The sequence below is a fragment of the Rhea americana genome, unplaced genomic scaffold (genome assembly GCF_003343005.1).
Source record: "Rhea americana isolate MKP2758 unplaced genomic scaffold, rheAme1 scaffold_89, whole genome shotgun sequence".
In the NCBI taxonomy this organism is placed as follows: Eukaryota; Metazoa; Chordata; class Aves; order Rheiformes; family Rheidae; genus Rhea; species Rhea americana.
The window spans coordinates 3,481,545-3,494,831 of record NW_028187077.1 but is presented as its reverse complement, the minus strand read 5'-3'; positions in this window follow the sequence as shown (position 1 = coordinate 3,494,831).

The following is a 13,287-nucleotide window of genomic DNA, read 5'->3' as shown; positions in this document are numbered from 1 at the left end:
ATCTTCCTCAGCTTTGGACAATCAGCTCAGCAAAGCAGTATTTTTAAACACTAAAAATTTAAATTTATGTTGTTGGCTATCTTGCACTTTCAGGCCAGTCTTGACAATTGAGACAACAGTCATCTTCCAGTCTGATGAGCGTGTTATTTTCATTGGGATTGCACATAGCTTTCTTTTCCCTTCTTGATGAATGCAAAATCTATTAAAAATTACCATTCATAAATTTTAAAAAGTAATGAAATTTATTTCTACATGAATGGGATTTGCAAGTGTGTAGATCTGGAGCTGAAGTGTTTGACAGAAGCATTACCTTTCCATTCATAATGCAAATAGTTTTTTTAAAGAGTAATTTATTCTCTCTTTCTGTTTTGATTCAGTAATTTAGGATTATAAGATCTTATAATGAAAAGTTGTTAAACTTGTTATTTTTCTGATGTTCTAAGATTCTAAAGTTTCTCAACTTTACCTACTGCGTTGAGTTGCTTTGCTGAATATGCAGCTGAAACATTATTTAGCAAATATTTAGCAGTGTTGTAATTCTTGCTGTTTGGAATGACTGTTAATAAAGTGTTATTCTTTGATGACTTAGCAAAAAATTGAAATCTAATTGAAAAAAAAAGAATTTTCAGCCAAAAAGGAGAAAACTCTTGCTGACCCATACATTAAAATACTAAGGTTCTGAATAGTGGCCTCAGGCAGATAATTATATGTGGAGTGATGGGAATAGATTACTGAAAACACTTTTCAAAAATTGATGAGTTGCTAAAATATAAAACATCAGCTGCTTTGTTAGCTTTTAGAATACAGGAAGCTTTGAAATACTGACACAAATATGCTTAACAGGGCTATAAGGGATATGAAACAAAAAGAGGCTATAAAACTGGAAATACAGCATTGGAAGCAAATTAAATTGCTGAGAAACTTTTAACTGAGCTAGCTCGTATTAAATTGAAGTCCTGTAAAATGTGGTAGTGTTTAAAAAATGAGCAAAAGTGTAACTGAAACTACTGTTTGTAGCATAACGTTTTCTATTTTAGTTTAAGCAAAGGACAGTTTGAACAGCTGCAGTGGAGTTTTCATAAACATTGGTAACTCTGAAGTGCTTGCTAAAATGAGAGCAGCACAAATCTTAGGCTGTTCCAGTGATCTGGGAAAAATGAGAACAAGGTTCCAAGGGTGTTTGAAGAAACAGAAAGTAGTTTACGAAGCGGGATTTGTTTGAATAGGAGCTTCATGATCAAAATCTCAGTGGTAAACAGTTTAAGAAAAGCAAAATTTTTTGCKGACATCTCTTAAATGTTGTTGCTTTATTTTGTTAAGGTGACTACAGARGCAGTGTCCCTAAAGTTGCTCTGAACTGCTATACCAAGATTAAATTCCTTTTTAACATAAATCAGCAGAGTAGAATTTATGGGTCTTTGCTAACATTTTCAGCATATCCAGATAATAGTTTCCCCATGAAATTGTTTTGGTGTAAGATCTAATGCAAAAGGAGCTTGCATCTGAAGCCTGTTGAAAAACAGGGAGAATAGTAACTTAGGCAAGCACTGCTTGAGAATTGCAAACCAAGAGAAATTTTATTGGGGAAGGTTCTAATTGCTACTATATTGTGATGCATGAGGTAGAATTACTAAGTGAACAAAATACATTTGTACATCAGCTATAAGGCACAAGAACATAYAGCTGTACAGTCATGAGAACATTTTAGTCAAAACAATGCCCATAAAAGTACAACTAGGTTTGAAATTTTCCATTAGTAAATGTGCTGTTTGTTTGGAAATGAAAGGAAGAAGTTACTATGCTAGGTATGTCTGAAGTTAGAAACTCCATGGATATACATTCTGATATGATGAATTATGATCAAAGCCTTCTATGTCACAGGTTCTGCTCTAAATATTTTGCCAGGAAGTGAAACAAAGATAGCAGTTTTGCTGAAAGTATAAAAGGCAGGTTACAGAGTTCTTCAAGCTGTTGATAAAGCTGTGATCATGATATCTGATGTTGGTTCCATACTGCTGCAAGAGCTGGAAGTCTCAGGTCATACCTGGCTGAAATCTGAGCACTATGAGTCTTGGACGACAAGCGGTGAGAATGAACTGTACAAATCAAGTGAATATTGCAAGGCTTTGGAGAGTTACTAGGCTCTCGCCTTTAAATTTATTGTCAAGCCAAAAGAAAGATCCTGTGAGAGAGAGAGAGAGACGTATGCATTACTGGCTTTCCCAGGTTCATTTTGTATCTCCCCTGTACCCTCCAGTAAAGCTTTTTATTTGTTTATACAGTGGGAAGCTGCTGCTGGAAGAATATCTGGGGGATTATTTAATTTCATAAATTTCTGGCATCTCAAGCCAACATGCTTGTTCAGTATTTGAAAGGAACTTCTAAATGATTCAGTTTAACTGTTACTGCTGCAGTGGCCCCTGACAGAAAAGCAATGCAGAAGTGAGAATACATCATCAGGGTTTGAATGTACTTAAGAAATAGGATCAATTTACAATTACTTTATTGTTGTATGATTTTCAACTGATCTCTCAAAATGCTTAATTCATGTTGGTGTAACTAAAAAGAATTTTTTAACTGCACAACATGTTTTTCTTCTATAATGACAAAATGTAGTCCAAAGATTTAATTCAGAGAAGTGCTCACAGTTTTTGATAATTATCCACGTAACTAAAATACTTTTTAAATCTAGAAAATGTGTTAGAGAAATAATGACATTATTACAGATCTTAAACTTACAAGATGACATCTATTCATAGCAACAGCAGTAGTAGATTTTCCTCTTTTCTTTTTTTAATATTTATTCAACAAGCCTGGTCAAAATCAGGGAGTAGGGGCACAAACAGTAATTTTAAAGCACAAAGATAAATTTAAAGGCCCATTAGTACCTTAAACAAAGTTCATATGGATTTCTTTTGAATTTTTTATTCATAGTTTTTTATTTTTATTCATAGTTCTAATAATAAAAAATATATGAGATATAAACATAGCCACACAGGAGAGAAATGCAGTACCTTACRCCAAGTGATCCACTAACCTAACCAAAATATAAAAGTACCATTTAGCAGTGTAATCACTCTCTGAGAGAAAAGTGTTTAACAACTAGAGTGCAATTGGCAGGTAGTATGTATTTACTGTTAGTACATCATGATGAGTAATATTGATGCTAAGTGATAGATGATTAGTTTTAGAAATATGAARTTGCTCTTCATTTACTGGCCAATGTATGTATAATTTAGTAGGGCTTTTCTAACATATCAACAACTAAAAATGTTGCTTTATGGACCTAATTTTTAGAATATTTTAACCTCAAATTGAATTTCAGAGTTTCCACAGTGTAGCTGGAGTATAGTCCAGTTAATACAGTGGATAAAATACCCTTTTTTTTAGAGGACTCAGAAGTTGTATACTGTAGCCAGAATTCATTCATTAGCTCTTGACAAACATATTCTGGGTGAGAGCTTTAGTTGCTATAAAAATTCTTTAAACAGGGCCTGCTCTCTAGCACTGCCTTACAGTATGATAGGTGAGGGAAGATGAAAGAATATACTCTTTAAAATCTACAGCTCTTGCACACAGGATTGTTCAGRATGAAAAATATTTTTACATTACCAATGACCAGTTGTATCAAAATGCTAGTGGAAAGTTTTTGGAATTATTTTCATGGGACTCCTCTACATAACAGGTGGTTCTTTCATTTCAACAAATACTAGTAAAACAAAGTCTTTTCCRTATACTTGTTAAAGAATCTGTTTATAATCTGAATCAGCTCTAGGCAGTTTTTTGTTTGCCCAGATTACTGCTGCAATCAGCAGCGAAACTCTTTAAAACCAGTCTGCAATATAGTTTAGTGGACAATAGATTTGAGGCTTTACATAAGAAAATTTTCTGCTGTTCTTTGGGTAGCAGCATGTCATTCCTTGGGAAAGTGGCATTCATGCTGCTGTTTTATAGCTGTAAACAGCTTTAAGCTATTACCCATCCTATGAAGCTAGGTTCATATAGATGACAGCTAATTGGCAATAGGAGTTCTCCTACCCTTGGAAACCTTTATCCTAATAAATAGTTCTAACTAATTTCTTAATACAACATATTGTGGGGCAACAAACATAAATTCTATAAACTGACATTACCCTAGTGGCTCAGATAATTAACTGAAACCAAGCTTACTGTTAAATTCCTTAATATACGAAGTTTTGTAAAATGGCTTTCACAGACGGTCACAGACTGATTTGTCAAAATGCTTTGTGTGCTTGCTTGTTTTTTAATAGTTTTGATGGTTCCATGGTAAGAAACACGTTACCTTTACATGTACAGGAGCAGATCAAAGGAATTTGAAATGCAGTATTTATATTTAACTTCCTTAGCCTTCTCTTCCTTATTCTGATATTCTGACTTGGTTTCTACTCATTCTCACAAACTCAGCATTCCCAAACAATCCACCAGGCCTCTTCCCAGCCCTGCACTGTAGGAATTTATCAGGCAGCCATCTGAATGCTCTGCCATGTCTGCACAAGGAATTGAATTTTAGTTACCATCCACCATCATTGCTGTTTTCTAAGTTGCCACAGATTCTTGCCTTTATTCTGTCTGTCAAAGCTGTAGAAAGACCAAGGGTACGAGGGAGGAATTTATGCCTTCTGGGCACAAGGCACCATGCAGAGAATTCTAAGTCATTCTTGGAGAGCTTAGACATCAGCACAGCAGAGGTATTGATCTATTGTGGCTGGGTGTCAGCTTGATCCATTGATAAGGATGTCAGCAGAGTCAAAATACAACCATAGATGTAAGGGCTCCAGGGTGTGAGAATCCAAAAAATGTCCCTTTGGAAGGAGCTTTTCAAAAAAAAGATTATCTTTCCTCAAAGTTCCCATGCAGACGTTTGTAAGCTATGTGTTCTGTACGTTTAGTGTTCCAATTTCTCTTTTAATAAAAAGTATATGCAATTAACGAATGAAACAGAGGTATGTGGTATATTAGAGAAATATAGTGGTCTATTAGAATAATAGTGGTATATTAGAGAAATATATCCTATTTCTGTAATGCAAAAGACAAAATCCTAGCTGCAGGACACGTAAAAATTTGTGGTTATTTTAAGAAGGAAACTATTTTAGTAGTTTTGGTGGATTTTGCATAAATGGAGAATGTTATTTGTGCATTTTTCGTACTCTTGAGGCTTTATGAGCGGCTATACTTGGCAGGGTATCACAGTAAATTGAGTAAGTCCAGACTACCTGAAATCTTCATATAACAAATGATTTGGGATGGGTCACAAGTTCTGTAAATACGAGATTGTGTAAGATAACAAAACAATCAGTCACTCCCATAACTTGATCAAGACTCAGTAATCACCAAGAAACATTGTGGCAGGAACTGAAAGAAAATATAGCTCGTGTAATCTTTTATAAATTGTTTAACTCTTGCGGCATTAAAGGAATGACCCTTTCAAAGCAAAATAACCAAATCCATCTGTTGTCAGTTTAGTGAGATTTCTATATGGAAACTGGTGGTTTTTAGCAATATTGCCCATCTGCTTTTGAGATTGATACCATTAAAATATTTTGTTTACAGTTTAACCTCAATTTCCCCTAGAATTTGAAAATTTTAATACCAGTAATAGTTATGTCTAACCTTATTGATCCAGTGGTAAATTAAATGGCAAACAAAAACAGTTGTATTGCTCTGTCAAAATACTCTCAAAAGGCGCAGAACTGTTTATTAAAAAAGGATGTGTTGCACTGAAATTGAAAGCAAGTTTCATTTCAAGGATGATCTTTTTAAAAAAAGCAAAAAAAAAAAAGACTTTCACATAGATTTATTTGATGGGAATAGTACAAKTGTAATAAAAATGAGATTGTGTATTGAATTTCTTTTCCCTTATATAAAGACTGAAGACCAAAGATACATGTGCGACATATAGAAAAACATACATAAGATGCATATGTTATAATTGTATTCCAAAAAAGTCTTTTCTTTTTTCTGTAAGTAATTAAATGGTAACTGTTCTATTTTGGAATGAATTTTATTTTATTTTATTTTTATTTTACTTTCTGCCAAATTCTCTATTGATACTTGAAATATTTATTTCCTTTTGAAAAATTTTGTATTTTGTATACGCTGTATGTAATATGTTGTATCTTGTAAGAAGCACTCTTTGTGAGTAAGATACATTGTCACAGTGAGATTGGTATGACACAGGGACACAGTGAACACTTGGATGAAGTTATTCAGAAGAAGGGGCAGAAGAAAAGGAAGTAGTATCTGCAAAGGTGATATTTACAATAAGAAGTACGGTAATATTTCAGCCACATACTTCATTAATGGAAAAATTACTGATTTAATGGGTTGATAAAATGATTATAGCAATCATTAACCATGTTAATTCCACTTACAGATCTGTTTATCAAGCTCTCTAAGGGCGGTTGGACACTTGCCATTGAAATTCTGGTGTAAATGACTGCAGGTGTCAATAAGATTATGTATCAGTACTGAATTAATACATATTTCAAGTTATGAGACTTTAAATGCTTGATCCCATTTGGCCAAATAAAAACTGGATGCTACAGTTCAAGAAATTAAACTGTAATTGACAAGCACTTAGAATTAGCTTATAAAATAAATCTGAAAAACCACTGGAAATAATGACCGGGGGGGGGGGGGGAAATGCACTTTACAGGCTTGATGGAGGCTATCTGTGTATTTATCGTTCTTACTAAATAGGAATGAAAGCCAAAATTGACATGATTCATAACAAATAGAAGAATTGTTAAGACTAAAAGGTGAAATGTTAAAGAAAAATTTATGTGGCAATCTCATATTTTAGGAACAGATGTTACTGACCAGTTTATTTTCTTCTGCTTTTCAAGATAGTTTCTTGTTCGTGCAGGTAAACTGTGTTCTGCTTAGCATGTCAACAAGAATCTGGCTTGGAAACGTGCAATTCTGCCCTGCCCTGTAACAGGATGAGATGAATTTTGGTCCTCAYTGTTTCAAATCTTTTTGATGTGAATAGTAAAGCTGACAGAATAAACAGTATTAATGGGTCACAGAAAATTTAGATATTTCCTAATTTTGATTTTGGTTTAGATCAAATCAAAGTCTCAATTTCAAAATTTTGTATTTACTGAAAACACATAGGATTTCGTTTCCAAAACACTGAAAYATGAAATGGAGGAGACCCTGCGGCTTCCTTGATATTCTTGTCAGTTTTACTGCTGCTATTGGCAGAAGGGCTGATAAGGATACCAGTGTCACTAGGCAAGCAGGGTGTTCCCAAAATCTGTAATTCTGGGCAGCTGATCCCAAAATGATCACACCATTACCAAGCTCTTTTCTTTGGAGCAGAAATCTTGAAAAGTTTTACTTTTTTTTTTCCTTTTTCCAGAATAATGGACATTTCCATAAGTGGGAAACTGTACTTAGAGAGACAGCAGCATCTGTACAGACTGACTAGATAGGGTATGCAGTGCTGTCACAGAGCTCAAAATTGTAGGATTAACAACTGTTGCTAGTCTTGCAGAAGTTTGGCAGGATGTTTTAGAGCTTTTTCTGAGCTGAGCAGATTTTGTTAGTCTCACTGATGGAGCAAGTTGCCTCTACACAGGATTCCTACGATTTCCAAACTACAAGATACAAAWTTTCTGCCTTCAGAATGTGGAAAATAGTAGAGGTGCTCAGGGCTTGGAGAATTTTTTAAATCAAAAATGGCAAGTATTCATTGATTTGTATCCACCTTGGTGAAGCCTTTTTCTCAAGTGAGAGAATGAGCAAAGGTGGTGACAGAGTGCCGTCTGAAAATAGCCAGCAGAATATGATAGTGTCATTTGCTTATTTTCTTATCCTAGCTCTACCTAATTCTACAGAGGCCACCACATTTGGCCTTATTATCATTTTTCACATTGATCGCTTGCATACCTGTGACCGGGCATCACTTGTAGGGCAGTTCACAAATGCTGTTTAGAAATACACATCAACCATCTAGAACAACTGAAAGGTATCTCTAAAAGAGAATGTAAAGGTAGAAATAATGATCCAAATATAGTTAGGCTGGGACACTAAGGGAGTATTTGGAATAAATGTTCTGAGAGATGTTACTGTGAAATTTTCCCTTGAAATATTTTACTAACCTCTATTACTGAGTTAAGGTTTTAATTGGCTTTCTTCACAGTCTGTAAATGTTTTGTCTTCTCTAGCCTTCTCTAGGTTGTAAGTGTTCTGTGTTCATTATTGACATGCATGTATTTGCTGAATCTGTAATTCAGATGTCAGTAGAGAAAAACTGAAGACCTGTAACGAAAATAGCTCAGTCATTTCTCCTTTCAATTTCATCTCCCCACCTCTTCAACAAAAACAGATTTGGGACTGTTAGTGTAGGCAGAATCTTTCTTAAGAAGATGCATGCTAACAAAATAAGATTAAAGTTGATGTTTTGATTGTTGTTTCTTCTACCTGAGGAGAAGATTAAAAATCACTTAGGTGTCAAATTATAATTTAAAAAATAGTATTTTAGGGGGAGTTAAGGAGTGGAGATTCGGCAGCAGAGTTCACATGGATTAATCTGTCCATTAGGATTCTCATCAATGAGTATGATTCTTTCCATGGTTTACGAAGTTCTAACATTTTTAACACTGAATTTGATTTATCTACAGAATTTTGTAAGTCAAGTGAGATTGATGTTCTTGTACCAGCTCCACTTTAGTTAAATAATGGAAAAAAGAAAAAAAAGTGGAGAATTAGCAAAATTACATTTTCTATCTTTGTTTTGCAGCCCAACAGTGTAGATACAAAGCTGTCATTGATATACTATGAGTTCACGATTTTAATCTAGCCAGATAGATTTAATCTAGCCAGGTAAATTGAACAGCTATATATTTTATGGCAATCACAGTAGCTAGCCTACAGGAGTTGTTTGAGAAGCATAAATTAGCTGTATGTCTAGGTGTTTTATTAACAAACATCTTAATATRAACATTGATCTTGCTGAATATGGCATCTGAGCAGCAATAACAATGTTTGAGTTGTTCTATTAAGCCTAGAAGTGCATTTTCATTTACAGAAGATATTGCAGCTGTTGAGCATTCAACAAATAAATAGGGTAAGCAGAAACGAAGTATGTTAAGAGCCAAATCCTCTACTGCTGTAAATTAGTATGGCCCTGCTGACTTCGGAGAGGAGGATCCTGCTTCTGTCTCTGTATGAAAATGCATGCATAGTGACATACAAATAGCCATATCAACTTAGATCACACTATGGATTCCTGTATTCTGTTTAATATGGCYGTTGCCCATTGAGAAAAAATTGCAGTAGTGTATACTACTACATTGTACACTACAGTGTATACTGTTTTCAAATATATGACTTGAAAGAGCTGATGAGCACTCTAGTAGCTRTAAGATAATGTTCTGGGATTTGGGAATAATCAAAGACCACTCAGAGCAACAGTGTATTTGTAATTCTCATGCACCAAATTTCATTACAATGGGACACACTAGGCCAAATGATACAGTTAGCTGAATGCTAACCTGCTGCTCTTATGCCATTGACTCTCATATGAACATAGATATACATGTTTTATCCTTAAATATAAGACTAAAAATATCAAAGCTGTAGCATTTAAAAACAAATAGAACACTCTGTAGATCAGGCTCCATCTGTTTAAATGAAAGCTGCAGAAGTTCATAGTAATAAGTACTTAAGTGTAATTTTCAAAAAAGTTAATTCATGTTTGAAGGTACATAATCTGAAATAAGGCACATACTGTAAATTTGAAGAATAAAAGCTGTGGAGAATTGCCTGTGGAGAGGCAGGCAGCAAGAAGAAATTCCTTTACTACTAGCATTTCACAGACTGCTTTGGTGAAGATGATGTGCCCCCATCAAGGAAGTTATCATCCTTATTTTTGTATAACCTGTATAGACTTTGATGCAAAGTCATACGACTGAGCAGGGACCTTTTTTTGCCTCTTCAGGGTAGATACTGGCAAATCTGTAAGTATCGCAGACTCAGTAGTAAGTATTGTATCCAACACAGGATAATATATCACTCTGATAAGCCAGCAGAATACTACTTTCTATTCTCTTTAATAGGGACGTAATAGACAACAAAACAGATACTGTGCAGCATCGAAAGAGTTCACTGGAACTACTCCTGAAGTAATAGAGCTTTGTTTTTGGTATTTCCTACTTAAATCTAATATTCTGCTTATTACATTTTTTATTCTCGTGACATCAGACTTTGCCAAGAGCATGGTCAGCAAGTAGACGGAACAGTTGTCTAATACAGGTTAGCAAATTCACTATTTCCTATGTAACTGAAAACACAAGAGGACGTAGGTTTACATCTTAMACTGACAACATCTGAGTAGAAAGATACTCTCAAGTTCTATTAAAATTATCAGTGAAGCAGTACTTAACAGTAAAGTGTCAAAGTGAATTATCACTTTGAAGGTCGTGACACACAAAATTTGGTGTGTTTGATTCTCTTTTTTACATGATATTTTGCTGAGCAAAGTGTATGGGTGTATGCACACCTGGGAAGAAGAGGAAACTGCTTCTGCCTTTGGAGATTATTGATTGAGAGAAAGAAGCTTCTGCCAATCACAGGCCTGGGCAGAGAAGGGAGTCCCAGCAAGGAGGTGGGAGCCTATGGCTGGTGCAGGGCCAGGAGCTGCTGCGTAGAGGACGGTACTGATAGCTAGTTCTCACTGGTTGTGGAAAGAGGCTCCTAGCAGCTAGAAAGGGCTGGGAAGAGCTTATTGGTAATTGTGTTGCTGCAACTCACAAAGACATAATGTTAACATAAAGCACTGAAGCGAGGACCTGCCTGGAAGGGTACAGTAAGCGGCTAGCTATTTGTTTCTGAACATTTTTTCATGTCTGTTTTTTCTAATGTCCTTTTTCCCTCAGCTTAAAAAGATAAACATCCTAATTTATATTCAGTAAAAGTGGGTTGGATCCTTCTGTGCTTCATTTTGTTTCATAATTCTTTTGTGTTTGATTCACTCCTAAAAAACATGTAGGCAAAGGCAATTCAAAGGTCTGACCAGCTCAGGTTCCTCACAAAGGTCACAGGATCGCTTTCTCCCTCTGCGTCTCACAAGACCTCAATTTCCATAAATTAAATCAGAGAAGGTTATGCATATTTTTTCTAGTAGGAAGAGAAATCTGGATTTACAATAGTCAAAGGTGTTAGCCTTCTATTCCTTGCAATTTTTGCATGCTTGATTGTGTAATTAGTAAGAGTTCTGCACTGTGAAAGTGCTAAGCATTTATTGTGCTAAAAGCTCTTATTGGTAATATATATTTACTCCTGCAGATAAATAGCAATTCTAGTTTGCTATATTTTTATATAGCAAGGATCAGTATTAATAAGAATTTTCATTCATATTCAAATCACTGAAGATTCCTTTTCAAAACATATAACTGAGATGTGTTAATGAGTAACTATTTATAAATGAGATACATAAAGACATAATTTTCATTAGCAAATCTAGTGACTCTGCAAACAAAGGGAGGAACATATTTATTCACTCCATTATTAACTGGAGTAATTTACTAAGCTTTAATAACCACTTACATAGAGTTTCTCCTAGATATGGTATTAACTGACTTGAAGTTTTGAATGACCTCTCTCCTTTAAAAAAGGACAAGAAACTGAAATCTATTTTCTGACATACCTCTTGAAATTTAGAAATATTTATTTGTATGTGTTTGATTTAGGTTAGTAGGCACCCCAGAGAGAGATGTTTTTACTTTTCTGTATAGTAGAAAAATATCCTATTGTGTAGGATATGATCTCAAGTTAATATATTTTTCTGCAGAATCTCATAGATGCAAATACAGACAAAATATTTAACCAAAAGATTAAGATTTTAAAATGTAGTATTCCAGTTCTGAATATTTGCAGCAATACAGTTGAGGGAGGGATAGTGATCTGACCTAGGGTATSAGTAGTTGCTTACATGCCAGGACATTTCTGCCAGTATTTGCTAATAATAATAGTTTGTCAATGCTGAATATTTACCTCTGACTGTAACCGGTGGGCCATGACTAAAATTAAATGCTGCCTTAAGATCACAATTTTTTGCTTGTCAGGGAGCAGCAAGGGCAGGCCGCTCCATAAAGCTGGGATCTGAACATGAAGGCAAAGCAGGCAGGAACGGTGACCTCCGTGACGAGGTCAGCTGGGTCCCATAGTACCCAACCAAGGCGAGCAGGGCAGATCTGGTGATAGCAACCAGGTACAGCCAAGAGTCCAGTTTGTCAGGTCCTCAGTGATGAGGCAGGTCTGAGGTCAAGTCGTGAAGTCAAGTCTATGGGTCAATGTTAGGGTCCAGGTCAGTGGGATGCAGGGGCAGGCATGAGTTTGGCTACAGTGTAGCTCAGGCCAGGATCAAGGGTGAGAGCCTCAGCTTAAGGGCAGCTCCGAAGCAAGAAAGGGCTTCTTCCAGCTCTGCTTCTCAGCAGTTTTCACCTAGATTCAGCATCTGCACTGTATCAAAGAGCTGCCCTGGAGCACAGACAGCTGAATTCCTACAGGTAGGGGAGTGCACTGCAGGCTCTGGCACCCTACTCCGTTGTGCTACTTTGCACAGTGGACAGTGCAGGAAATCAAAGAGCCTGAGCTCTGAAGAGAGACAAATGCAAGCAAGAGTTTGTCAAGAACAGACTGACATTTGTTCTTCAATTTCAGATTGCTGTATTACTAGTACTGTTTTATTTGCTGAAAAACTCAATTTATTCTAAGTACGTCAGAGCAATTGGCAGTGAAACCTTACTATATGGTTAAAATCCTGTTTCCCATTCATCCTTAGTTAATTTTCATATAACTTAATTACAAAAAGCAAACAGCCTAGACAATACTGTGTCTCAAAATGTTTAGTCTGTTTGGTGAAAACCCATKGGCAAATCTCCCTTCTGGTATTTAGTGGTGCTGTTGTGGTGCTTTTGTTTTGGAAGGAAATGGAGTAAGACCTACCCGTCAAAGCAATTGTTGAATACTTTGTATGGAATTAATGTCTTGAGTCAGTGTGGTTGGCACCATRCTTTCTAGATTTACTTAGTCTTCTCATTGAACATAAATTGAACAGAAGGAACCCTGGATTTCAGACACTTCTCATAGGATCCTGAGGCATACAGGAGATTAACCCTTGTTAATSTCCTTGGTTCCCAGCCTGGTTTTTACATATTAGTGAAGGCGTGTGCCAGTGATTTTTCTGGTAGTATACCAAAGTGCTTGGCACTGCAGAAGGAGTCTTCTTTAGAATGTCACACCTTGGAGAACAGAATG